The sequence below is a fragment of the Lepisma saccharinum genome, chromosome 14, assembly GCF_977018435.1.
Source record: "Lepisma saccharinum chromosome 14, izLepSacc3.1, whole genome shotgun sequence".
NCBI classification, from domain to species: domain Eukaryota; kingdom Metazoa; phylum Arthropoda; class Insecta; order Zygentoma; family Lepismatidae; genus Lepisma; species Lepisma saccharinum.
In genome coordinates, this window is record NC_139242.1 from 56,436,067 (window position 1) to 56,462,866 (window position 26,800).

General features: G+C 38.2%; 1 protein-coding gene across 2 annotated transcripts in view; it reads left to right on the plus strand.

The window, feature by feature from the left end:
- The first annotated feature begins 213 nt into the window (after positions 1 to 213).
- The window catches only part of LOC145998913 (carbohydrate sulfotransferase 4-like), a 186,565-nt gene continuing 159,978 nt past the window's right edge, over positions 214 to 26,800 (plus strand). The window contains exon 1 of one of the 2 annotated variants that reach the window (XM_083135670.1): positions 214 to 242. The gene's annotated coding sequence lies outside the window, so the exon portion shown is untranslated. Of the gene's footprint in view, positions 243 to 4,521; positions 4,904 to 26,800 lie in introns of those variants that run through there. The other variant, XM_083135669.1, reaches the window with a different exon arrangement.

Genomic DNA, 26,800 nt, shown 5'->3' on the forward strand with positions numbered 1-26,800 from the left:
CCCTAGTGTAAAGTATAGTCAATGACGAGCCCATTTTAATTCAAGTCCTCGGGGTAAAAGTAATAATTATAAGGTAGCACAAGTAAAAACAGTGTCAGTGAGCATAAAGACTTCAATATTATGACGTATTTTTTCGAACACCTGGTTAACGACTAACCTGCATATTACAACCTAAACTATGAAAATGATCTTGATTTTTATTTTGTTTTGACATGTATAACCAGTTGGGAGGAACCAAAAATGTAAGTAGATCTTAATTCAGTAATTTAACTATTGTGAAATTAACGCTATCTTACAATTTTTACTGTGCTTAATGTTATTAGTATTTGGTTGTATTGTTTATTTCGTATAAATGCGTTGAAACGTCTTTAAAAATTGGAAGATTAAAATGTTGTGATACCAGTATTAGTTTGGAATTTATTGCTACATTATGTGAGAGGTAACTATGTTCACAGCACAGTCGGGTGCACAGAATTTTCAAAAAGGAGGGAGGGCTATGTATACTGTTTTTAGTAGTCAGATGTCATTTTTCAATCTTTTCCTACCTTTCACGTTCTTTTTTTTAGGAATACTGGGCCAAAGAGGATGGTTATAATTCCCACCAACCCCTCTTGGGCAGGCCACTGTATGTTAATGCACGCATAAATAATAATGTAAAGAAAGGTTTTGCAGTTCCTCGCATATAAACTAAGAGAAGTAAGATTAAGGGCAGTAGTGTAAATTTCCAATTTTATTATTATTTATTATTATTATTATTATTATTATTATTATTATTATTATTAGAAGGGCTCGGGTGTAAAACATGGTACGTGACATTTCGGTCGTTTTTGAGTTACAAAGTAAAATGTGCCATCCTTAAATTTTCGAGTGAAGTTTCCATGTCATACAATTTACATTGGACTCAGTGAAGCCTTGTGAAATTGGTCAACCCAACATGAAAACAATTTATCTACAGTATAGTTCTTAATGAACTCAGAAATGAGCAAAATGTCACTTACCATGTTTTTCACCCGAACCCTTCAAAAGCTTCATAGAAGCTTTATAAATACCGTTAGGTGCGTGTCAGAGCACTGGTGTACACAGGGGAGACCTGATGGGGCTACAGCCCCTCCAAAAATTTTGAGAAAATCAACATTTCAGATGAAAACAGTAAAGAACTCGGGGAGAAACCAAAGTGGTAAATGAAAACCCACCTTAAAATGACCCCAGATTATCATTTTTGTCTTTGAATAACTTTTATAAAAAGGAGGAAAAAATGATAATTACGAAATATTTTATAGCAGGTAACGTCCATCCCCCTAGACAGTAGCGTATGATGAGTCTAAGAACTATTACACCTGGTTATGGAGGAAGGGAAAAGACTAGCCTCAATCTTGACTTCTTCAAGGAAGTCACGTTGCCATCCCAACGATAGTCAGGTTGCAAACTTGTAAACATTCAGCTTGCCAACTTCTAAGAATTCAGGTTGCCAACTCCTAAGAATTCAGGTTGCCAACTCCTAAGAATTCAGGTTGCCAACACCTAAGAATTCAGGTTGCCAACTTCAGAATCGCCATTATCTTCTTTTTTAAATCAGGTTAATTCATAGTCTCTAATCGACTTTTCTTCAGTATTTTACTTTCTAGGCTTCAGGCTTCACAGATGTGAGGTGAAAGGAGAGATTGAGGTATTAAGTAGGAAGAAATCCAGAGGGCCGGATAGAAACGAGGGATAGGGGGGCCGTACTTTCACAAGCCCCGTCCGGAAAAAAAATCATGCGTACGCTATAACTGAAAATAGCTTCATCTGTCCAACAATCTGTGTGTGGCTCGATGAGTGTCAACAACCTCATTTGCGAAGTAAAAGCTGTAGGGGTAACATGTAACATCGCTCTCGCGTTACAACGTTGCCAAGCGTACGTCTGCTTTTATTGGCTTGTTTGCACAGTGTTTGGGTGTTTCGTGTACTAATTTTTCGTGCTTTGTGTACTATTGTACAACGTTTGTCTAGTAACAGCGCTGATCAATTTTCCTGTTTTCCAGTAAGTTTGGCAGTATGCTGTGTATCCGACGCTCATTTGTTTCGTCCCGCCAACAACTTTCCTTGCCTTGTCACACGGAAATGCCCGATGTCAGTCGAAGAGAGAATTCAACTGATCGCTGATTCGTTGTTTCCCAGCCGCCACCTGGAAGTGCGAGCAGTATAGTGTAGCAGAGTGAAAATTGGTGACCGTGACAGGACATGAGGAATAAGCCTTGCTATTTCATCGAATAATAAGACGAAATTAGCAGTGTTACCAACCTGAATTGCAGAAAAAGGATCCTTCGCAGCGATAGTAAGAAACGAAAGATTCCCGTCGGTTGGAAATAATTAATCAAGTGAGCAATACATAGGCACAAAGTCCCACTCTTGTTCCAACATGGAAAAGATCATGCCTTGGACCTGCTAGGGTTTTAACGCTAGAATATTGTAAAACATACGGAAACTTCTGACAGTGTATGCCACGCGAAAATTTCCGAACAGAAAGGAAAAGTTTCAGACGGATTCACCTCTGCGCAATCCACCTTGGGACACGCTTTGCGATTGACTGTTGCAGGTTTGCTAAGTGAAAAGCAAAATATGATATTTCCCTGTTTTCTGGATAACGAATTTCACGGCAGCTTTCTGAAATATCCAAACTGTGCTTCAAGGATACTGACTGGTTCTGTCTCATCACAGCAACTGGCAGCTATGGTCGAGCAGACTGAGTAATAGACTCGCGATCTCTTCACCGTCGGTTTCGGGTTCGAGTCCTGGCAGTGTTCCTTTATTCGTTTCATAGAAACAAGATTTATGCCCATGCCAAAACATGTTTCCTATATGGGTGATATGAATCTCGAGCATTTGTGAAGGTGAAGTGATTGGCATTACGCTCCGGCACCCCCTCAGGTGCCCATTTACTAGAGTCTGGGTGAAACCCAGACCCGCTCAATGCAGGTGTCACTGTTCGAAAAATTCTTACCTGAATTCATCCACCCAGGGAATCGAACCCGTGTCTCCCTTGTAGCCTACCAAGTCCCTTCCTTGGTATTCATCCTGGGGCCTCCCCGATGGCGCAGTGGTAGCATCGTCGCCTTGTAATCAAGGGGTCCCGGGTTCGATTCCCGGTGGAGGCACATAGTGGTCCGGATCCCACTTTAAACTGTAGGTCCAGTCCCGATTAGCCTTACTGTGCATAAAGTGGACTTAAAACAACAAATCGATCCTTGTATTCATCCAATACAACTACTATTTCTAGCTTAAGATCTACAAAATTTTTCCTTCATGTCATTTCACAATGATTTACCTCAACTAGTTTGCCAAGATACCACCCAATGCTCTCGTATACTGCTTTCTGATAACAAAGTAGATTAGTAATTTAAAGCAAACATGTTTCTTATGCCTCTAACCTTAGTAGGCTACTACGTGTTACAAAGAATTATATGCGTTTCCAGAACACAGTGTAACCACCCTCTGTACATAACTTTATTCTTTTGTCCCCTTCCGTTCCATTAATTTATTCAAGCAAATATAAAAATAACGTAAATGTATTTATTTTTATTTTACGCCCTTACTTGTAATATACACTGGGTTTTAACTGGTCATAAATATAATTTTGGGTCTCTCTGATGGCCTAGTGGTAATGTTATCGCCTTGTACCCAAGGGGACCTGACTTCCATACACGGTGGAGGCACAATTGTTTCGAAACTCGCTTTAAACTGAAGGTGCCATCCCAATTAGTTTATCTATGCTTAAAGTGAGATAAAATAAACTTTGATTTTGAGACCAAAAGAATGAATTTCAATTTTGAAAACCTCTTTACGGAAAATTTGGTGGGAAATTATGAAAGTTCAGTGATACAAAGCAATGAATTATCAATAGAGTTTACAGGATATCTTTCAATTCAATACAAAACTGACTCGGTGCCGGTACGGTAAATTCCCTTGATATTGTTTCTAATTATAATTTAGTTTAATATAATCCATTTTATGTAATAAATTGTAATCAAAGTATCCCGGGTTCGATACCCGGTGGAGGCTCGGATCTCAATTTAAACTGTAAGTCCAGTCACGATTAGACTGACTATCTGTGCATAAAGTGGACTTGAAACTAAAACTTAACGATAGCGTTAAATGGACGATTTCGATCTGTCCACTGAAGTTCTGTGGTTCGATTCCCGGCATAAGCATGGGTGTTCTTTGTGAGTGTCCCTTCATCAATTTCATCATATCAACACTCACTCTCATTTTCCGCCACCGCTATCAAAACTACAAATTCAATCCAATTTAGCATGAAAAAATGAACTTTTTTCAAAAAGTAATGCCAATGGAAGAAGATTGTACATTAAAATAGCTGACAACGATCATTGAAGTCTATTAATTTCAGTGTTACATAGGATCTCTATACATTTCCACCGTGCTCATTTCACGTCAGGCTCTTTAGTGAGAAATTTCGAGAGGCTGCAACACTGCACAGGTGCAATGAGTTTCACGGAGCTGGTGCGCATCCTTGCAGTATCTTGTTTTCCTTTTCCACGCCAACAGCGTGGCTCGCGTTTTACCTTTACCTGCTGTGCGAAAACCCATTCCAGCAATTTTTTACCATCCCTCGAAGGGCCGTAAAGAAGTTTATCGTGTGTGACATACGAGGGACTCCATGCTGTTCCCTTACGCCGATTGCGAAACTGTTCGAAGTTCCTGGGGCGACACCAGCGCTCCTGCAACCGAAGTTTCGGGCTGGTTCGCTGTCGATTTAAACTGTGCGTTCGCTTGCGTTTACTTGGTGTGCGTGTGCGTGCGTCTTCTCCGGCTGGAGCGTTGAAATACGACACGGCATGAGAGTTTCGGAAGAAGGATTCTTGTTGTGATTTGACAAGCACGATGATTGGTATTTCGTCGGCATAGGGTGAGTCATTACAAGCTTGATTGTATCATCTTCATTTTTAAGTACTTAGAGTTGTTATGTTGTTCTGAAGAGACTCGGTCTGATAAAAGAAGGATGGGCGCCTTGGGTGGGCCAAAGTAGGCCACGGGCCCCACCTGTCAGTATTTATTCCCGGTCAAAAAGTAATGGGCAAATATCGTGAAAAAAGTAAAATGAAAGTATGTAATCATTGGAAACCTTTAAGGATAAGACATCAGTATCTGTTTCGCAGCCAACTCTAGTTCATGGAGTTACATATGTTAGTACTTTTCCGTATTTCTCAACACATGATCCTATTAATTAGTTCATAAGTTTAATGTTTTACCATATCATGTTGTGAAATGTTATCGAACCTAAAAATTTAACACATTTTCAATGTAACATTTCAATTTGCGTGTCTTGTTTTTCACTACAATATTTAAGCTTTCTATTACTGAATAATAAATCCTTGTTTGGATCACGTAAAACAGTGTGAATATCAAAATACATGTGGCCCAGATGTACAAGATTTATGCAAGTAGAAAAGCATTTACATATATGTGTACGTATGTGTGTTGCCCTATGGAGGGGCAACTAGGGAGACCCGAGCAAAGGAAAAATAATTGTTGTGTACTTTTTATTTCGAGTCTTGTTGTTTCCACTTAAGCAACTAATCTGTTTTTTCCCGACTTCACGGACAGTTTTGACATGCTTAAAAATATCAGAAATTACTAAAATCATATTCTATACAAAGAACTACATAAAAGTCTCGTCGCGTCCAAATATTTTTTTTAACTCAACAGGTACATACCTAATTACAGAGCCCATATGAAGGATACATAGTGAATACAATTACATATATACAAACATATATATAAAAAATATATTTAAAATTATATATACACACACACACACACACACACACTTTATCACATAATTTCATTAGGAAATCATGTGTTTAAGCTTAGGCCATTGTGTTAATAGTGGCTTTACTGAGGTCCCTTAGGTTCATAGAAAAGATGTCAATGGTCTTATTCTTAATTAGCAATTTATTGTAACTGGTGCACATTCTCCTCAATGGAGATTTATTTTTAATTGCCGATGTAATCTTCTTTATAAGAAAAACTTCATTCTTGAGGCTAGTTTTCGACGACGAGATTCGAAAATTTATCTTGCAGGGTAGATGTTCAGCATCTACTTCGTGATTTATCAACTTCCACAAGAATACTATTTTCTGTAACGTTCTTCTATGGCACTGTTTATGTATAAAATGAAATCATGGAGCGATGTGAATTCACTAGTCAAAATTCAATTGAAAGCAAACAGAAGAGAATTGAGAGAAAACTGGATATTATTAAAAATTCCCACTTTGATACGTAAAATAACAGTTGATATTGAACGTTCACATCGGAAACGAAAAGAAACAATGATTTAGTAACTTGTATTAGCCTTCCATAACTCTTGATTTTAATCGTTAAGATTTTGGTATTATGTAATAATACGAAATATATAAATTAATTGTAGTAATGTTTACTTTGTCATTATGTAGGACAGCTGTACTTCAGACTAAGGAACAAAAACTTTCTGATTGTTTTCAGTCCTTTGAATAGTTTTGGTTACAGGTCCCGCATATAATGTATGTTCTAGGCCGGGCAAGGGCCGCTTAATGCACTGAAGAAGGGTAGCATTTTGAATACCCTTTCTTTGAATTTATTTTACTCTCACACGTGGACTACCATAATTCAGTTCAGCCTTGAATGCTACTTGACACTGGAGCTACGGAAAATGTAAACATAACTAGATACGGGCATTTTTTTAATGACTTTTTACAGTAGAGTGGAATGATTCAGAACAAACTTCTTGCTCTAGAATAGAGTTTCTCAACCTTCAGGTCGCTGCCCGGTACAGGATTCTCTTATGAATTATACCGGACAACAAGAAGTTCCCCTGTTACTGTAATTTGCACAGCAATTTTCATTAACAAATATTTAGACATATTTGTCATCAAGCCTATACATAATCGAACTACATTACTATTGTACCATAATTAATGTATTAACATTTAATTTCAAAGGAACATATTAATTAAAGTATAAAGTTTTAAAAATTAGAAAGGTATTTAGGATTAAAATTGTTGGAATCGGGAAATCAACTTTTAAGAAAAGAATTTGCCGGGTCACGGTCTCGTGAAAGTTTAGAAACACTGATCTAGAAGTATATCATGGTTAATAATTTCGTGTTCCTATATGTCTGTTCTCAATAATAGCAACATCATTTGTAGGATATGTATTACCATGAGGTCAAATATCAGCGTAAGTCAATATTTTCAGATTTATTAAATGTTTTTGTTAATCTCCCCCAAAGTTAGGTCCAAAGTTACGCTGTTAAACCTGGCCTCGGCACGCCCTTGTTGCAGGCTGCAACAACAACAACAACAGTTGTAAACAAACATGTGTTGAATAAGGGAAAAACTGACATGATTTGAACGTAGTATTTGTAATGTGTTTTGTAGATAAAGAACATTAGTTGCAATGCAACGTGAAGAAAATGTGATGTTGATATCGTGTTTCGATGCATGATGACGTTGCATCTAAACAGAAAGATTCTGCACATGCATTGTTTTAAGATGGCATCGGCAAGCTGGTGTTAAGGAAAGTTGCGCTCGTTCAGATGGACGGAGAAAATGGAATGTAGCACTCCAACAAGAAGCCACTTACACTATCCCATTGGCCCGAAACCTAGTTTCCTCGGTGGTGACTCGGCAACTTCAATATTGAATTTATATCTGAGAACGGGATGGCAACATTTTAGATCGAGCTGTAATGGAATTTATCGGCAAAGACTGGCAACACTGCTCCGGAGATCGTAATTAAAGGCCTCTCCTTTCGCAGGTTCATGCACCTGGAGCCTCCAAGACAGTGTTGCCAGCGGTTTAATGCGGCAGGTGTTCACAGGCCTCCCTTTTTTCTTGCACTTGGCTGAACCAGATTGGAAATGTGGGTTAGGCTTCTCGCGACTTGTGGGTCACTGTCTGCCATTCTCTTGTTCTCTATTGCCGTTGCTTACTTTCTATTGTATTATCTCCTCTCTGTCTGCAAGAATGGAGATGATCCAAAACAGATAAACGTTGCTGGCAGCTTACGGGTTGAAGTTATAAGGGGGGAGGCAAGAAGGGGCAATCACAGCCCCCGAGACATTCAAACTAACGGCAAGCTGTCAATGAAATACGGGTATATGAATAGTGCCACCCTTTCTATTACGTTCAAAAAAGAGATAACTTGAAAAGTTAAAATTAACGAAATTGAAACAAACAGCAAAAATAAAAATATCAGAGATTTATATAAAGGTGTAAATGAATTTAAAAAGGGGTGGTTAGAGATAAAAATGGCATTTTTTGGCTGACCCAAGTGATATTTTAAATAGATGGAAGAACTACTTTAATGACCTTTTAAATGTAGGAGATAAATCAGAAGTAAATGAAGTACACACAGCAGAACCTTTAGTCCCAGAACCTAACTTGACTGAAGTTAAAGATGCTATTAAAATTCTAAAGAATAACAAAGCACCTGGCATGGATTTAATACCAGCTGAGTTAATTAAATATGGTGCGAATTCGTTAATATGTCAAATTCATAAATTAATTTGTTTAATATGGAATAAAGAAGAAATCCCTCAACAGTGGAAAGAATCCATAATTGTTCCTGTGTTTAAAAAAGGTGATAAAATGAACTGCAATAATTACCGTGGAATTTCTCTACTCTCAACAACATATAAAATATTATCTAACATTATTTTAGCAAGACTAACCCCATATGCTAATGAAATTATAAGTGATTATCAATGTGGATTTGAACGTAACAGATCAACAACAGATCACATTTTTCACTTCAAACAGACACTTGAGAAAAAGTGGGTAATCAAAATGTCCATCAGCTATTCATTCATTGATTTAAAAAAAAGCGTATGATTCAGTCAAAAGAGCTGAATTATATAATATATTAGTCGACTTTGGAATACCTAAGAAGCTTGTTAATATGATAAAAGTATGCACCAGTGAAACAGAAAGTAAAATTCGTGTGGATATTAATATGTGGGACAAATTTACAATTCATGATGGGTTAAAACAAGGAGATGCATTATCTCCATTGCTCTTTAATTTTGCCTTAGAATATGCTGTTAGGAAGGTAAAAGAAACTAATTTTGCCTTAGAATACGCTGTTAAGGAAGGTAAAAGAAACTAACGAAGGACTAAAATTAAATGGTGTGACTCAGCTGTTAGAATATGCAGATGAGGTAGACTTACTGGGGGATGATGTAAATGCAATTGAGTAAAATGCTAAAATATTTTTCAAACCAGCTAAAGAGATATGTTTGGAAGTTAGCAAAGAGAAAACTAAATATATGCTTACAGGCCGAAACCAAGTGTTAGGTAATAATCAAAATCTAATTATTGATAACAACTCGTTTGAACCAGTTTCCAAATTCAAGTACTTAGGAGTAATACTAACAAATGAAAATGATATTGAAGAGGAAATAAAAAGCATGCTTAATTCAGGAAATGCATGTTACTTTTCTCTTCATAAACTTTTGTCTTCTCGTTTAATATCTAAAAAACTAAAAGTAAAAATATACAAAACAGTAATTTTGCCTGTAATATTATGTGGATGTGAAACTTGGTCCCTTACATTGAAAGAAGAACATAAATTGAGAGTATTTGAAAATAAGATCCATAGGAAAATATTTGGACCTAAAAATGATGAGGAGACAGGTGAGTGGAGAAGGTTACATAATTTAGAACTACATAATTTGTATTCATGTCCAGATATTATTAGAATTATTAAATCGAGAAGACTTAGGTTGGCAGGCCATGTGGCACGAATGGGAGAGGAAAGAAGAGTTTACAGAATTCTTGTTGGGAAACCTGATGGTAAGAGACCAGTAGGAAGACCAAGACGAAGATGGAGGGATAATGTTGAGATGGACCTAAATGAAATTGCTAGGGATGGAAAAGAGTATATAGATCTTGCTCAGGATAGGAAGAGATGGAAGGCCTGTGTTGCTGCAGCCATGACCCTTCGGGTTTAAGAAGGCTAGAGAGTTAGTTTCTTTTACGTTCAAAAAGAGGGCCTCCTCGATGGCGCATTGGTAGCGTAGTTGCCTTGTAATCAAGGGTTCCCGGGTTCGAACCCGGTGGAGGCACATAGTTATTCGGATTCCACTTTAATCTGTAGGTCCAGTCTCGATTAGCCTTACTGTGCATAAGTGGACTTAAACACCAAATAAAAAAAACGTTCTAAAAGATTTTCGCCTCCTCATTCTCTTAACGTCTAAAAATGAAACCCATTTTATATCAAGACCCCTTAAACGAGAAAGTTCTGGCAAAGTCAGTGACAACGATACAAAAAGCACTTCCCCCACGAGAGGGGGTCTCCGTTATCGCACAACACTAAAGCAACCTTGCGTTCTGACGTCAGGCGAGGAATGCCTACGTTGTTGAGTTAGGTCTGTTAGGTTTGGTTCTGTTAGCATATATCCTAAGAGAACTAAACCCAGCTAGCCTAACCTAACAACTTAGTAATTTAGCCTAATAATAAAAGCATTCCCTTTGACCCCAGAACGCAAGGTTGCTCTAGTGTTGTCCAAAGAGTAGCCTAATAATAAAAGCATTCCCTTTGACCCCAGAACACAAGGTTGCTCTAGTGTTGTCCAAAGAGGGAGATCCAAGAGAGGGGCCCATAATTTGGGAGGTGAACCTGAAACCTAGCACACACACCAGACAAATACATAGGTACGGTGTATCCTCCCTGGCACAACACTCGTTTTTAGGGCTGACAACAGTTTTTTTCTCTGGCCGACGCTTGGTCAGTGCATCGAGTCCCACCGGCACTGTTCACTGGACCGCACCCGCTACTACCTCATTTGAATTAGCTCCCCAATTATCCTCACGAATTGATTATTACACCACTCATTACAATAGAAATACAGTAAAACCTCGTTAATCCGGACTATTGAGGGGGATAAGTTGACCGGTTTAACGAAAGTCTGGATTAACTGAAATAACCTAAAAGAACAGTAGAAAGTGAATTAGAACTCCGTTTATAGCAACAAAACACGTTTATTATGGTGTATTTAAAGGGCATAGGCCTAAATACACTATACAGTACAGTAAAATGTAAAGTAATACGGCAATGCAGTGCTTCTATCCACATTTATAACCTTGCATTCTGCTGGGTTTTTCCTTTCTTTTTTTTTGCCTTTTGCCTGTCCGGATTAAGCGAAGTCCAGCTTATCGGGGTCCGGATTAACGAGGTTTTACTGTATACATTAGCTTTTGTTGTGGAATTGCGATGAAAAAATACAAGAATGTTCCACCGCTCCTTTCCTTTCTCGCAAGTCACTTTGCGCGTCGCTTTCTCTTCACCAAAGAGAAATAAATAACATTCTGTACTTGAGTGTTATTTTCCGATAATCGATTTCAATAGCATGTGCTCTGATTGGTCGACAGTCTGCCATGGACCGTTTAGACGTTAACCTAAGCAACATGACGTGTGCTCTGACGTCACTTCCTTTAAGCGTTGAAATCAGTTTGTTGTCCATGGTTTTCATTTGATCGTGTGCGGATAACTTCAATCTCTGGAACTTCTTGAAAGGGGCCAATTATATTCCAGAAATGCAAAGACAATCCCTTCAGGTGCAAATAGCGTGAAGAATTCGAGATTTTATTTATTTATTTATTTTCACAGTGTCTGTAAATTCCGAACTGTCCAGTCCCGAAAATTACCCGACTCAATTGGGAAAATGGCGAGTTTTTGCGTCCCGAATATCGAGATTTCAAAAATTTTTTCCTACCGATCCTGTCTGTTTTCGTCCCGAAAACCCGCACTCTCTTCTTTTTATATTGCTTATTTTATTAATTTTCTCTCGGTGCGTCCATTTCTCTCTCTCTCTTTCTATCCTCCGTGGAGCCCCGGGTTCGAATCCCGCCCTGAGTGTTCTTTGTGAGTGTCCCTTCATTACTTTCATCATATCACCCATTCTCATTGTTGCTATTAGCGGAAAAAAGCGACGCCAAACAATCAAAATCAAACTTCTTTCTATGATCCATAACCTTGACGTCACGCGTTCTTCAATATGCGCCAATTCAGCGCATTTTTTAAACATTTGAACCACACTCTGAGGCCACCCATTTGGTCTTGAATTCCTAAGCCATTGTTGTTTGCAATTGGGTTGCTTTAGCTCCATCAACACCATTCATCATCGTGCTCGACCTTGAGGTGCGTTCATGCGGCGCAAATCGCCGAACAACCGATCCATGTAATATTGATCGGAATTCCAAGTATGACGATGAACTATATGAAAGAAGAAGAAAACATGGGAGGATGTGGTGAAGGAAGGCTTCCGGACGAATGATCGTCGTGATCGACAGAGCAAATCTCAGTCCGTGCCCCGCGGGTTAGGTGTGTCGGGGTCGCAGTTGCAAGGTCTTCCACACATCCAGAAGTTTGTTACGGAGGGATAACACGGCGTGACAAGAATTCAAGGTTGGAAGAACGCTCGGTCACTTTGTGCACCGCCACGCCGTGGAACGGAGATAATGGATATGCGATAATAATTCTTTTCCTTATTTCCGCCACTACCGCGCTCTGTATACAGATCATCAAAGCATGGATAATTTTAATAAATTTGTCCTTTGTGTTCACTGCTTGAGAACGCTGTATGCCTCATTATTTGTGAATCGTTAACAATGACCGACTCGTGCGAAGGCTAGGAATGTTATATTCGGAGGCTTAGGGCTAACATCACAACTCCCATCCCCCTACTCTTGCACTCTGAAAACGTAGTTGCCACCAAAAATGTTGGTAACAGGACACTCCTTTTGGTGTTAATATGTAATTGGAGTTCTTTAGAATCATCTTTGGTGTATTGGTACACCATTTGCTGTCAAACCACACCAAGTATGACCTTTGACGCTCGATTTATCGATTTGGTTTATTCTACTTCTCATTTCTGCCACTTTTGGCCAATTCGCGAAGATGAGGATGAGTGATGATATGATTCAATTGATGAAGGGACACTCACAAAGAACACCCATGCCCAGGTCGGGATTCGAATCAAGGACCTGTAGCGTCGTAGCGCGCTGTCCAAACCACTCTGCATGGAGGTCGGCTAGAGTAGGCAAAATCAAGTGACATTAATTAATTTGTGTGGAGAAAAAATAAAGATTCTTTGTCCGGGATCTTCCAAAACCAAACATTCCGCCCTCGAAACCCGCGGATGAAGCATTCCCTTCCTCTTCATCCATACTGCAATGGTAAATACGTAATAGAAGAAACATAAGTGAATGGAATATCGCAATGATGAGTTGCATTGTCATTGTGTCGAACATGTTGATGTAATCTCCTTTACGCAATTGAATGTTTAGTCATAAACGCTCTGTTCGAGCCCTATGAAGCAATAGCTATTGCGATGGAAATAATCAATGAAGCAACTCACTGTTGTTCCCTTCCCCCATCATCAGGTTTAAAATGTGGTCGGCCTAGGTCAACGTGAAGACCTTTTCCTTGGTTCTCACAATTCGTCCTGTTAAACGTTATTGGTCGATCCCCCCCGGGGTGTAAGGGGTGACCTTCGCTAGTCAACCTCGCTTCACGTAGTACACCCTAGTAACTGCCAACGAGGCGCTAGCGGCTGGACCTGCAGCCAGGATAGATCCTCTGTATAGGAATTGCGTCCACCGCGTGCCGTTCATCTCATCTTATCACTATTAATTGACACCGTCCCGATTAGCCAAAAGTAGAAGAGAAGCGACGTACAATAACCTCATTCAATCTATCAAACTTTATATACCTGTAATTACCGTCAGATCTTAGTGCAACAAAGATTTTCTCAACGTCACTTTAAGAATCAGCACATGTCTTTCTTTCTCCCTGACTTTTGCCAGTTATTTTTATACTGACTTCCACTGGATTGTGCCTGGTAACTACTTACCCTTTTCTTCTAAAAATTTAATTTTTGAAAATACATTTAATACTTCTTTCCGAACAAAATTTTCACACTTTCCTATTTAGAACTCTCTCGATATGTTCAACGCATTTCCACCTCGAGGATTAAGAAATCATTATTTTTTTATTTTTATAAAATAACATATTTCTGTATTTCTGTGTCGTAAAAAATAACTAACGCTTGCTGTAATTCTGGTACACTCCTCTTCTCATAAAGTGGCACATTTTATAAGGTTGGACAGTCTTAAAATGTGCCACTTTTTCTGAAGAGGAGTGTACCAGTAGCGTCGAGAATCACCGGATAAAGACATTGTATAATAAACAGTACACATCACCATATGTATATATAGTAATCCATTCGGTAGAACGTCTGACTGCTACGAGATGGATGTGGGTTCGATTTCCGGGGTGGATCATATCAGGTGGGAATTTGTCAACGTTCTTGTATGGAACGGCTGTGTGGTCCACCCATCCTCTAAGCAATGGGGATGGGTCAACCAATTCAAAAGACGAACGACGAACGACGAACGCGCTCTGGAGCTGTAAACGACCAATTTCACTCCGCAAAACAAGAAACCAGATCTCCGGCGAAGCTACGGTTCAGTGGCGTGCTCAAGGAGCGAGGGTTTGGTGGGGGTCATAACCCCCAAATTGGCTCAGTATTCCTAAACAAATTAAAGTCAATGGCACGAAGAGATGGCAAAATGAGGACTATAAAATAATAATACGTTCCCTTCCCTTCTTTCGAAAATCCTGCGAACGCCACTGCTACGATTCCATGGATTTTAGACCCAACATTTCTGAGACTGTAAGAAATCGTCCCTTTTTGACCCGCGAGACCTAATGGCTGTAGATTTACGTTCAGCTTTTACAAAAGAACAGTGCAACTGAAATCTGAATCTGTGGGATACGCCTGTAGCTTAAAGCGTAAAACAATAAATCCCGCTGAAGACCAAAGTTTACAGAATTGTATCTATACCCGTGTTTGATTTGAACGAAACCTCATTCCCCGTGACACAACAGAATCCATTCGAAATGTCTTCATTCTGTATGATTTGGTTTATTTTCTTTCGCTTTCCTGTCAATTTTGACTAATCTCGATGAGTGATGACATGATGAAATTGATGAAGGGACGTTCACACGGAACACCAATGTTCAGGCCGGGATTCGAACCCTGGACTCCTGGCGTCATATCGCGCTATTCTAACCACTCCGACACGAAGATCGGATCTAACATTTCATTATGAAAGCCGCCTTTAAAATCCACTCTTGGAGGCGAACGGAAAACGATGACGTCACGGTATGGTATACTTGCGTGATGCATATTTGTTTGAAACGCATCGAAGCGCTGGTCTTTCGCTGTTATGCATTTGAAGCATCGGAACGAGTCACAACTCTCGAAGCAGCCAATTAACCAAGCGAGCCGCTGACGTCAACTTAACCCAGAACCAATCGTTAAGCCCCTTGCTCAGGTTCTACACGCCCGCTAGGCTCGCGCAGTCCGCTGGAGATGTTTCGAAAGTAATTCGACTATACAATGCATGTTGAAACATCGTAATTATTTTCAGCGTTTGGGAAATGACAAAATGTCACTTGAAGAGTCGATGTTCATCCGCAACATTCATTTCCATTAAGCACGTGCTTATAAAGCACTATAACAGAGTTTCGACCTTGCTTTCGCTGCGGTAATCTAACTAACTAACTAACTCTCTAGCCTTCTTAAACCCGAAGGTTCATGGCTGCAGCAACACAGGCCTTCCATCTGTCCCTATCTTGTGCAAGATCTATATACTCTTTTCCATCCCTACCGATTTCCCTTAGGTCCATCTTGACGTTGTCCCTCCATCTTCGTCTTGGCCTTCCTACTGGTCTCTTACCATCAGGTTTCGCAACAAGAATCCTGTAAACTCCTCTTTCCTCTCCCATTCGTGCCACATGGCCTGCCCACCTAAGTCTTCTTGATTTAATTATTCTAATAATGTCTGGACATGAATATAAATTATGTAGTTCTAAATTATGTAACCTTCTCCACTCACCTGTCTCCTCATCCCTTTTAGGTCCAAATATTTTCCTAAGGATCCTATTTTCAAATACTCTCAATTTATGTTCCTCTTTCAATGTAAGGGACCAAGTTTCACACCCATATAATACTACAGGCAAAATTACTGTTTTGTATATTTTAACTTTTAGTTTCTTAGATATTAAACGAGAAGACAAAAGTTTATGAAGAGAGAAGTAACATGCATTTCCTGAATTAAGCCTACTTTTTATTTCCTCTTTAATATAATTTTCATTTGTTAATATTACTCCTAAGTATTTGAATTTGGAAACTGTTTCAAACGAGTTGTTATCAATAATTAGATTTTGATTATTATCTAACACTTGGTTTCGGCCTGTAAACATATATTTAGTTTTCTCTTTGTTAACTTCCAAACCTATCTCTTTAGCAGTTTTGAAAAATATTTTAGCATTATTCTTAATTGTATTCACATCATCCCCCAGTAAGTCTACATCATCTGCATATGCTAACAACTGAGTCACACCATTTAATTTTAGTCCTTCTTTAGTTTCGTTTACCTTCCTAACAGCATATTCTAAGGCAAAATTAAAGAGCAATGGAGATAATGCATCTCCTTGTTTTAACCCATCATGAATTGTAAATTTGTCAGACATATTAATACCCACACGAATTTTACTTTCTGTTTCACTGGTGCATATTTTTATCATACTAACAAGCTTCTTAGGTATTCCAAACTCTACTAATATATTATATAATTTATCTCTTTTGACCGAATCATATGCTTTTTTGAAATCAATGAATAGCTGATGGACATTTTGATTATATTCCCACTTTTTTTCAAGTGTCTGTCTGATGTGAAACATTTGATCTGTAGTTGATCTGTTGCGTTTAAATCCACATTGATAATCACCTATAATTTCATTAGCATATGGGGTTAGTCTTGTTAAAAGAATGTTAGATAATATTTTATATGTTGTTGAGAGTAGAGAAATTCCACGGTAATTATTGCAGTTCATTTTATCACCTTTTTTAAACACAGGAACAATTATGGATTCTTTCCACTGTTGAGGGATTTCTTCTTTATTCCATATTAAACAAATTAATTTATGAATTTGACATATTAATGAATTTCCACCATATTTAATTAACTCAGCTGGTATTAAATCAATGCCAGGTGCTTTGTTATTCTTTAGCCTTTTAATAGCATCTTTAACTTCCGTCAAGTTAGGTTCTGGAACTAAAGTTTCTGCTGTGTGGACTTCATTTACTTCTGATTTATCTCCTACATGGACATTTAAAAGGTCATTAAAGTAGTTCTTCCATCTATTTAGAATATCGCTTGGGTCAGCTAGAAAATCACCGTCTTTATCTTTTATCAAGTTTACTTTAGGTTGCCACCCCTTTCTAAACTCATTTACACCTTTATATAAATCTCTGATATTTTTATTTTTGCTGTTTGTTTCAATTTCGTTAATTTTGCTTTTCAAGTAATCTCTTTTTTTACTTCTAAATGTGCGGTTAACTTCTCGCTTTATTCTATTATAATTGTTTAGATTTGTATCATCAGAGTTATTTAACCACCTAAGTCTAGCCTGATTTCTTATTTCTATTAGATTATGACATTCATTATCAAACCATGGCTTACTTTTTCTCGGTTTATGGTATCCTATACTTTCTATAGCTGCTGATTCTATTGCATTACGTATGTGCTCCCAATTCTTATTTACGTCTGTTTCATTTATATTTTCATCATCATTTAAATCCTGCAAAACATCAAATCTATTTGACAGTTTAATTTGGTAATCTTTCTTAATTCTTTCATCAGTAAACTTTCCTGTATCAAATTTTAGAACTTTTAGATTTTGTTGCTTATGATTTATCACTGAGAGTCTTTCTCTTAATTTAGCAATTACTAAATTATGGTCACTGGCACAGTCAGCACCTCTATGTGTACGAACGTCAATTATACTAGTATGCCTTCTCTTATCAATAATAATATGATCTATCTGATTATGAGTTTTACCATCTGGAGAAGACCAGGTATATTTATGGATATCTTTATGTTTAAAAGTGGTACTTTTCACAATTAAATTCTTTGAGGTTGCAAAAGTAATCAATCTTATACCATTATCATTACTTAATTCATGAAGACTTTCTTTACCAATCGTGGGTTTAAATGTCTCTTCTTTGCCAATCTGTGCATTACAGTCACCTAACAGAATTTTCATATCATACTGAGAAAATTTATCAAAGACCTGTTCTAACTCTGTATAAAAATCATCTTTAGTATTATCATCTTTATCTTCCGTTGGTGCATGTATGTTTATTAAAATAATTTTACACCACCTACCCTGTAAAACTGCATATGATATCCTATCATTAATAAATTCTACTGTTTTAAGAGCCGAGATAATTCTATTATTTATGAAAAAGCCTGTTCCAAAATTATGATTTTCAGTACCACCATAGAAAAAAGTATAATTTTTAGTTTTACAATTTCCTTCTCCTGGCCACCTAACTTCCTGGACAGCTACTACATCTAATTTATACTTCACTATCTCATTAACTGTACACTGAAATGCCCCAGGCCGGTAAAGGCTCAGAACATTCCAGGTGCCTAATTTAATATCCTTATTCCTAACGTAGATCTTATCCTTAGTCCAGGGACCTCCCAAAGTAGTCCCCACCCGGAGATCCGAACGGGGGACTATTTTACCTCCGGAATATTTTACCTTGGGAACATCCATGGCCTTATATTGCTGATTCTTGACATGGCTTTTTACAGTGCAGAGTTGTCAGCTCTACGCCTAACCCCCAATATGAATGGAGGAACTACTACAGAAGACAAACACAAACACATTAGAGAGCACAACTACTACACAAGACATACACAAACACATCACAACTATAACACAATATAAACACAAACACACCACAACAACTACACAAGACAAACACAAACAAATTACTACTACGCAAAACAAACATACTAGACAGCACAACTACTACACAAACATACTAGACAGCACCACTGCAACACAAGACACATACATATCCACCACCGATACTACAGAAGACAAATAGAAACACATTAGACAGCATAACTACTACACAAGATAAACACAACCACACTAGACAGCGCAGCTACTACACAAGACAAACCCACATACAAGCACATCACAACTACTACACAAGATAAACACAAACACACTAGACATCACAACTACTACACAAGACAAACCCAAACACACTACAGAGCACAGCTACTGCACAATACACCCGAACACATAACAACCTCTACACAAGAAAAAGCATAAACGCACAACTACTACTACATTTTAGTGCTAGGGAATGACCATTTTCTAATATTCGAAACACATCCTATTTATGCATTGCAAACTCATAGAAGTAAAATAATCCACACGAAAATAATCCACACGAAAATCCAGCGTTGTTACAGGATACATTACGTAAGGTAAAACAATGGCAAATTTGTATAATATGGGTGAAAATTCATCCATCACAGTAACAGTGAATAATAATAATAATAATAGGATTCCGGCTTGGAACCCCGGTGGAGTCACAGTGCAATGGTTCGGATCCCACTTCAACTTTAGGTCCAGTCATTTATGTAAGGGAAAAAAGGTACCAAGGCAAATGGGAGTCCCTTTATGCTGGCTCACTACCTAGACCATTAAGAGAGATATCCCAAATGTAAAATATGCCCGCAAATCATTATCTTGAATGTTTTAGGTACGTTACATGACGATTTCATAAACCTTTATACGTCTGTCACACAAAAAAACCCTGCATGAACAACATACATTCAAATTTAAGCAAGGTTTTTTTTGTAGGAAACAACACTCTTTTGGGAGAAAATGTGTCTTGTTTGCCCCCCCTGGAAAAAATACCTGGTAATCAAGAAGGCAATTTTGCACCGTGAAAAGCAGGTTTACTTCTGTTCGTCTAGAGAGCACGGGATTAATTGACCCAGATGTTTTCATTCTCTAAGGTCAACGAGATTTCCTCTTTCTCTCTCACTGCAGCTTGTCATTGTGCGGCTGAAGGATCGTGTGTCAAAACGTGCTTCGCCATTTTGAAAGCTAGAAATAGGCCAGTGAAAGATTTGCTTCGGATAAAAGTTGTATTTTTGCTTTCGGCGAGATTCGACGCGTACTTCTCCACAGCACGTTCAACGTGGATGAGTTTAAAGAAATTGGTTATTTTTTTCCTCTCTGATGGAATATGTAAGGTGGGCCGGGCCGATTCGATTCGGGATAACGTCTTTGTTTTCCTCAATGATAATAGTTTTTAACCGTTTGATGCAATTATTTTACCATGTAGAACTTGCGATGAATTATACTTGGAATGCTTTGAAGTGAAAGAATACCAGATTTATGCAATTTCGTTAGATAGGGAATAGGATTTTTGATATTTTGCTTGATTAGATTTGATTTGATTTGTTTTGATTTAAGTTATTTAGCGCCGATTTTCCTTCATTTTTGGCTAATCGCGACTATGAGGATGAGTGACGATATGATGAAATTGATGAAGGGACACTCACAATGAAAGAACATCCATTCGCAAGCCGGAATTCGAACCCGGGACCCCTGGCGTTGTGGCGCACTTCGATAACCACTCTGTCAGGGAGGTCGGTTTTAGGCATTGTGTGCCATGCCATGCATGCGTAGTTAATGTAGTCTTAACATAGCACTCTTCGATTGTTCCGTCCCATTGCAACGAAAATGGCCGAGTAGAATTTTATGGAACAAAAAAGTTTTATTTCGGAAATATCTGGGACTAGGTAGAAACACTCAAATGAAGGAATTGTTTGAGAAATAACATAGCTAGGCACTCGTGGTTCTGTATTCGTCAAAATCAAACAATTAGTACCTGGAGTCACTTCCCCCTCCACGCAATCCCGTTCCCTCGCACGTGTTCATTGGTCGAGTCCTCTCGAGTCACTACTTGCGCAGAGACTTGCTTTCGTTCGCTCGCTCCAGAGATCCCTGTGACAGTGTATACCTGCGTTCTACAGATTCTAGTATATTCTCGAGGGGATACACTATAGAATACTGTTGTAACATTTGTTTTAAGGGTTGTTCAAAGACAAAAATGAAAATCCAGAGTCATTTACCATTTATCTTCTTCCCCAAGGCTTTTTACTGCTTTTATATGAAAATTTTCATTTTCTCAAAATTTCGGGAGGAATTGTATTCCCGTCCGCTTCCTACTGCGTGCGCAAGTGCATGTAGATATACCGGGTGTCCCAGAAGTCTTTCCCTGATTACAAACTTTATTCATATCCGTTATATGCAAGGTAGAGATGTGAAAGTGGTGCCAGAAGGTTGGAAAACTAACGAAGTTTATTTGTTGCAGGTTTCAGTAATGTGACTATAGTGTAGCAGTGTCAGTGCCAAGGAATCCGGAATTAATGCTCTTGACATCGGGTGGCATCTTTCCATACAATGTTTCTTGGACTTGACAGGATTTGGGAATGAAAATAAATTCCATTTTTTAAATACCAACTTATTGATGGCAGATAAAGAATTTTGTACAATTGAAAGTTCCTCTGCGTAGTTATTGGTGACCGGGTCTCGTGATACCAGAGGACATGCTGAGCTTTTTCCTGATTTGTGAACATTTCCGGTTTTCTGGGCACTGACACTGCTACACTGCAGCCACATTACTGAAACCTGCAACAAAAAAACTTGGTTAGTTTTCCAACATTTTGGCACCATTTTCACATCTCTACCATGCATATAGCGGATATGAATAAAGTTTGTAATCAGGGAGAGACTTCTGGGACACCCGGTATACCTATATTTAGTTACTTTAATCAAAGTATGGACTTATAATGGCAATTTTCATGAAGCCAGTGGCTCAACTAGCTAAATAAAATTAATTAGGCTCAAATGACATTTAATTGTCATGAAACATTCAAATACAAAATATACATTATATCTTGTTACCAAAACCAAGGATTACAAAATTTTCTTTTAAGGGCTGAAACGTGAATCTTGTGTTGTCCCCAAAGACAGATAGATTTATTTGGACTGAAACTTCGTTCAATATTGCACGAAATAATACGAGTATATTTGTGATAGATTTCACCAGGAAAGCTTGAGCTTTCATTCTCTATTGTAAAGAATGTTAGAATAACAAATGCATTGTCTATTGTCAAGATTCAAAATAAACAGAGAAGAAAACTAACAGAATGCAGATGAACGGAAAACGTTTGGTGTAAGGGAAAATGTAGGATGAATGTGGAATAGACATTGGAAAATGTTTGAAAATATGGAAATTACATGTAAAAATATGTGCGAAAACTGATACATGTAAAAATATGGAAAATAAAAATACAATTTTTGGACCTCATATATTCCAAAGATCCAACATTGATTTTAGGATCATACGAAGATATGTATTTAGATTTACATATAAATCCGTTCCCTGTCCATCAGCATGTTCGTTCATTCTGTTTACCGCAACGTGCAGTTCACGAATTGAAACAAACAAATTAATTGCAGGGTTGTTAAGGTATTTAAAGAAAAATTGAATTCCGGTCCAGGAGAGAAAATCAGCAAGCGTAAATGGGTTCTGGACCGTAAAGTACCTATTTATCTGAAAAGTATTTCAATTCGGTCCAGGAACAATTTTTCCGGATGGATTTAAATACGGTCCTGGAACCTTTTTCCAATGAAACAATAAGCAACTTGGACCGAATTTATGTGTTCCTGGTCCTTTAACAACCCTGATGAATTGTACTTGCGCTCCAGAACAAGTACAGTTTCATTCCCAAAAACACGTTAACAGCGATGGACTGTTATCTTTGCGTCTGAGTGTACGGAACAGGTGAAACCGATACTCGAGGTGCATTTTTGTGGTGTTGTGACCAACGATAATAAGGAAATGTGATTGAATTTGAATATTTCTTCTTCGGTGACTCTTTTCTCACACCTTTGGCTTATATGGCGACTATGAGGGTGAGTGATATTATGGAACTGATCAAGTGACACCCATTCCAACGCCGGGATTTGAACCTGGGAACTTCAGTGGGGAGTTGGAAAGTCGATCACCGAGCCGGCAAAATAGGATAGTGCTTGTGGAATCGCAACAATGCAGTTAATTTTCGACTTAAACACTCTACTGACCCCTGAATTCCCTATTGTCGAATTGGAAATGTGGCAGTTCTGGTAAATGGCACAAGGGCATTTCAGCCGGCCCTGGGACGATTCATTTTTCACCTATGTTGCTGTGCATTGAATACAATTTGTGCTGAAAAGATGGCGGCGATTTGGGAGGGCGTTGGGGGGGCAGTTGCCCCCTACTTTTTGCCACTTTTGCCCCTGCACTATGCTGAACCTTATCTACCAAGAGAAGTAAACTATCCTTGCCCCCTGCCACCAGTTTTGGAACCCAACTCCCGCCACTGCTGCTCATAATCTAATGTTGAAAACATATTTGTTACACCTCACTGCAGCCTCTTCAGTCTCCATACGCGATTCATTACCGTGGGAGAAAGCCAGATCGTCTTTTATTTCTCAGTGGCAGTGGCGCCAACTTCAAATAAATTTTAAGGGGTTTGAGGGACAAAATTTGACGTGAACATAATTTTACATATGTAAACATATATAGCTAATACTTACGCCTCTTGAGCAATTTGGAGCGAGACAGAAAGTGCCTTGCCCCCTAAAGCTTGCGCCTATAACGATTTGATTTGAAAACGATGCATTTAACATTCTTTTACTACACTCTCAGGCGAGTCTCTAGAAAAACTTCCTGATTTCACGTTCAGAAAATATGGTAGCTTCATTATTGTTATCTAATTTCTATTGTGCAGTTAATGTACGGAAGCTTCCGATAAACCCTCCGGAAAAGTGAGCTAAATAGTGATATAGTAAGCAGATATATATAAATATGTTGACAAAAATAAAACAGCTGCAAAAGAACATCAGTAGAGTTGTTGACAAATGAAAGAGTTTCGACCTGTTCACTTTCACAGAAAATCCGGAAACAAGCAGCAGCCTAACAAGGTATTGTTCATCAACCCCCCAGTGGAGTTCCGTTACACAGCGCAAACAAGTAGAGGAATGACCTCAATGTTCGATTGGATGGAGGAGAAAGGCACTTGGTATTTCCGCTGAGGAAAAAAAGTATTCTTCTACGAGTACTGGACACAATGATCGGGCGGCTAACAGAAAAGCTCTGCGTTCAGGCAAAAATCAAATATGCTCGTATTACATATATAATGTGCGAATCGAACCTTTTCTTGCGGAAAGGATGATGTCAGAGGACGTCATACAATACTATATTCATGTGTTGCCGTATTTCTAATTCGATTTTTTACGCCGCTTTTCTACCGTTTCGGTCTATCACGGCGATGTGCATGAATTATGGAACAAGCATATCTTAACCTGCCGTGTTTCTCGTGGGTCCAATACTTAAATAAGAATGCTGTTTTCAAACACGTCATCTGCTGTCTTAGAAATACAAATTGTGGCCAAAACAGTTCATCGCGCTAAACATAAGAAACACAAGAGTGCCGTTTACAATTTGCAATGCACATTCATTACAAAATGTATCCACAACTCGTTTCACGTTGATTCCTGTTTCCATTGAAGCTTAGTCACAGACCAAAAGCACAGATGGTGAAGTCGGAATACTAAACAACTCGTCAGCCACTGCATATAACCAGGGTTCGAACATGGGACCTTTTGCTTTGAAGTATGTTCTGCTCATCTCCGCAACTGAGATCGGCGAATTATTATTGCTATTATTAAAAAATAACAGTAAAACGTACAGTTTTCCTCACATAAATATATTTTCCAAGTATTTATTTGGTTGTTATTGCATTTTGCAACACATATATTAGTCATTGTACATAAAATTTAACTGTCTTATAGAACCCAGTTTTTAAAATTAAGTACCATATATATATATATATATAGGTACGAACTTCCAGAAGGAGTTAATCAGTTCCCCCTCTTTGTGCACAGGTTTTATGCAGGACTGTCGAAACGAAAGGTTCAGTTTTGTTTTTAAGCCCACTTTGTGCATAGATAGATTAATTGCGACTGGAACTAGGATTTAAATGTTGTTAGGTTAACAGGACTCATTGTTACAAGGTGACCGCATTACCACAACTCCATCGGGAGGCCGAAATGTCGAAACAAGAAGCCTTGTATTGGTGTAAAATTTCTCCGCCATATGAACTTTTTCATCTCTGGCACAAATAAATATTTACCCTTCCCTCAGGAACTCTTAGGTTTAGTGAGAGTAAATCCTTTTCACAGCCTCCCTCGTTAATTTGAACCTTGTCTACACGATATACAATTAACAATTAAAACTCATAGAATGGAATTTTTAGTAACTCTTTTACTGTATCAGTCGTTAGGGACTGGAATGCAATTCAATAGGTGTATATTTTAGAGAAGATTTAGAGAGGGTCTTATGTAGTGATGCTATATACTTTTTTTTACCTTGGTTTCGGTTTATTGTCAAATAATTAACACATGTTTAACAAATATTTGTTGCGGCCTGTTATGTATATAGACCTATGCATGAGTGTGTGTACATGTATATATGTCTTATGTATTTCTTTGAATTACAATTTTTTACTGCGGTTGGTTTGATGTGAAAGGTATATGTATGTTCGTTATTTTAAATGTTTATATATGAATCAAATTATGAATGTGTATTATATTATGAACTTTTTGTATGTGGCTGAGTTTAAGGAAAGGCATGAGCGTTAATCTCCGCCACAAAAAATAAGAGGCAAAATAAATAAATATACCCCAATGCAATTTTCAACATCCATTGCAAGGATACGCAGATGAAAATGATGTGTTTGAATTAACAAATCACGTTTGGTTAAGCTTTATTGCAACAGTAAAGAAAATAAATTGGCAGCGTCTACTAACTTTGGTAATTGTGACCAACTTTTCGGTAACCCTACACAAATATGCAAAAGGATTTAGTTTTCATGAGAAATCATCTGCTTTTCGCCAGTTGGCACTTTTTTTATTTGACCTAGAAACAGGGTTGCACAGGGGTCGTAGCATGACACCTCTCCCGAGACAGAGAGATGACTGAGTAATACTCGAATGAATTTGATCTGTCTAATATTTATATATGTATTACTATATTATTGTACTAGCTGATTAGCCGGCGTTGCCGGGTATTCATGTATCCCAATCTTCTATTAGACAGGAAAATTATGAATTCTAACTATAGTGTAAAATGTAACTAATTTTATTTACAGGTATTTAAAAGTATAAGTACAGTAAACAAATTATAAAGTATTTACAAATTCACTATAATATTAATTGAACTCAAAACTTGATTATAAACAACATTTTTAGTTTCATCTCCAGGAGCAAGAATAAATAAATTGAACGGCTTTGGGAGTGTAACTATTAATCTTAGAGACCCCGAAAGCAATGGATTCCACACTATGGAGCATATAGAGTATCTTCATAATCGTTACCTCGCCATTATTGCAAAGGGCAAAGTTCTGCCTTCTGCATTGCACAGTGCCATGAAGGCATGAGGTGAAGATGTAGCTCCACACCTTCTCGATACTGACAGCACTGCAGTTGATGTGATGTGATCAGTACCACGCTTCGGCCACCTTTTTTCTCCAGAGTTGTATCCAGAAGAAGACTTAGGTGGACAGGCCATATGGCACGAATTGGAGAGAAAAGAAGAGTTTACAGGATTCTTGTTAGGAAACCTGATGGTAAGAGACCTGTAGCAAGGCCAAGATGGAGAAGGAGGATAACGTTAAAATGGGCTTAAAGGAAATCGGTAAGAGTTGAAAAGATTGGATTGGTCTTGCCCAGGATGGGGACAGATGGAAGGCTTGTGTTGCTGCAG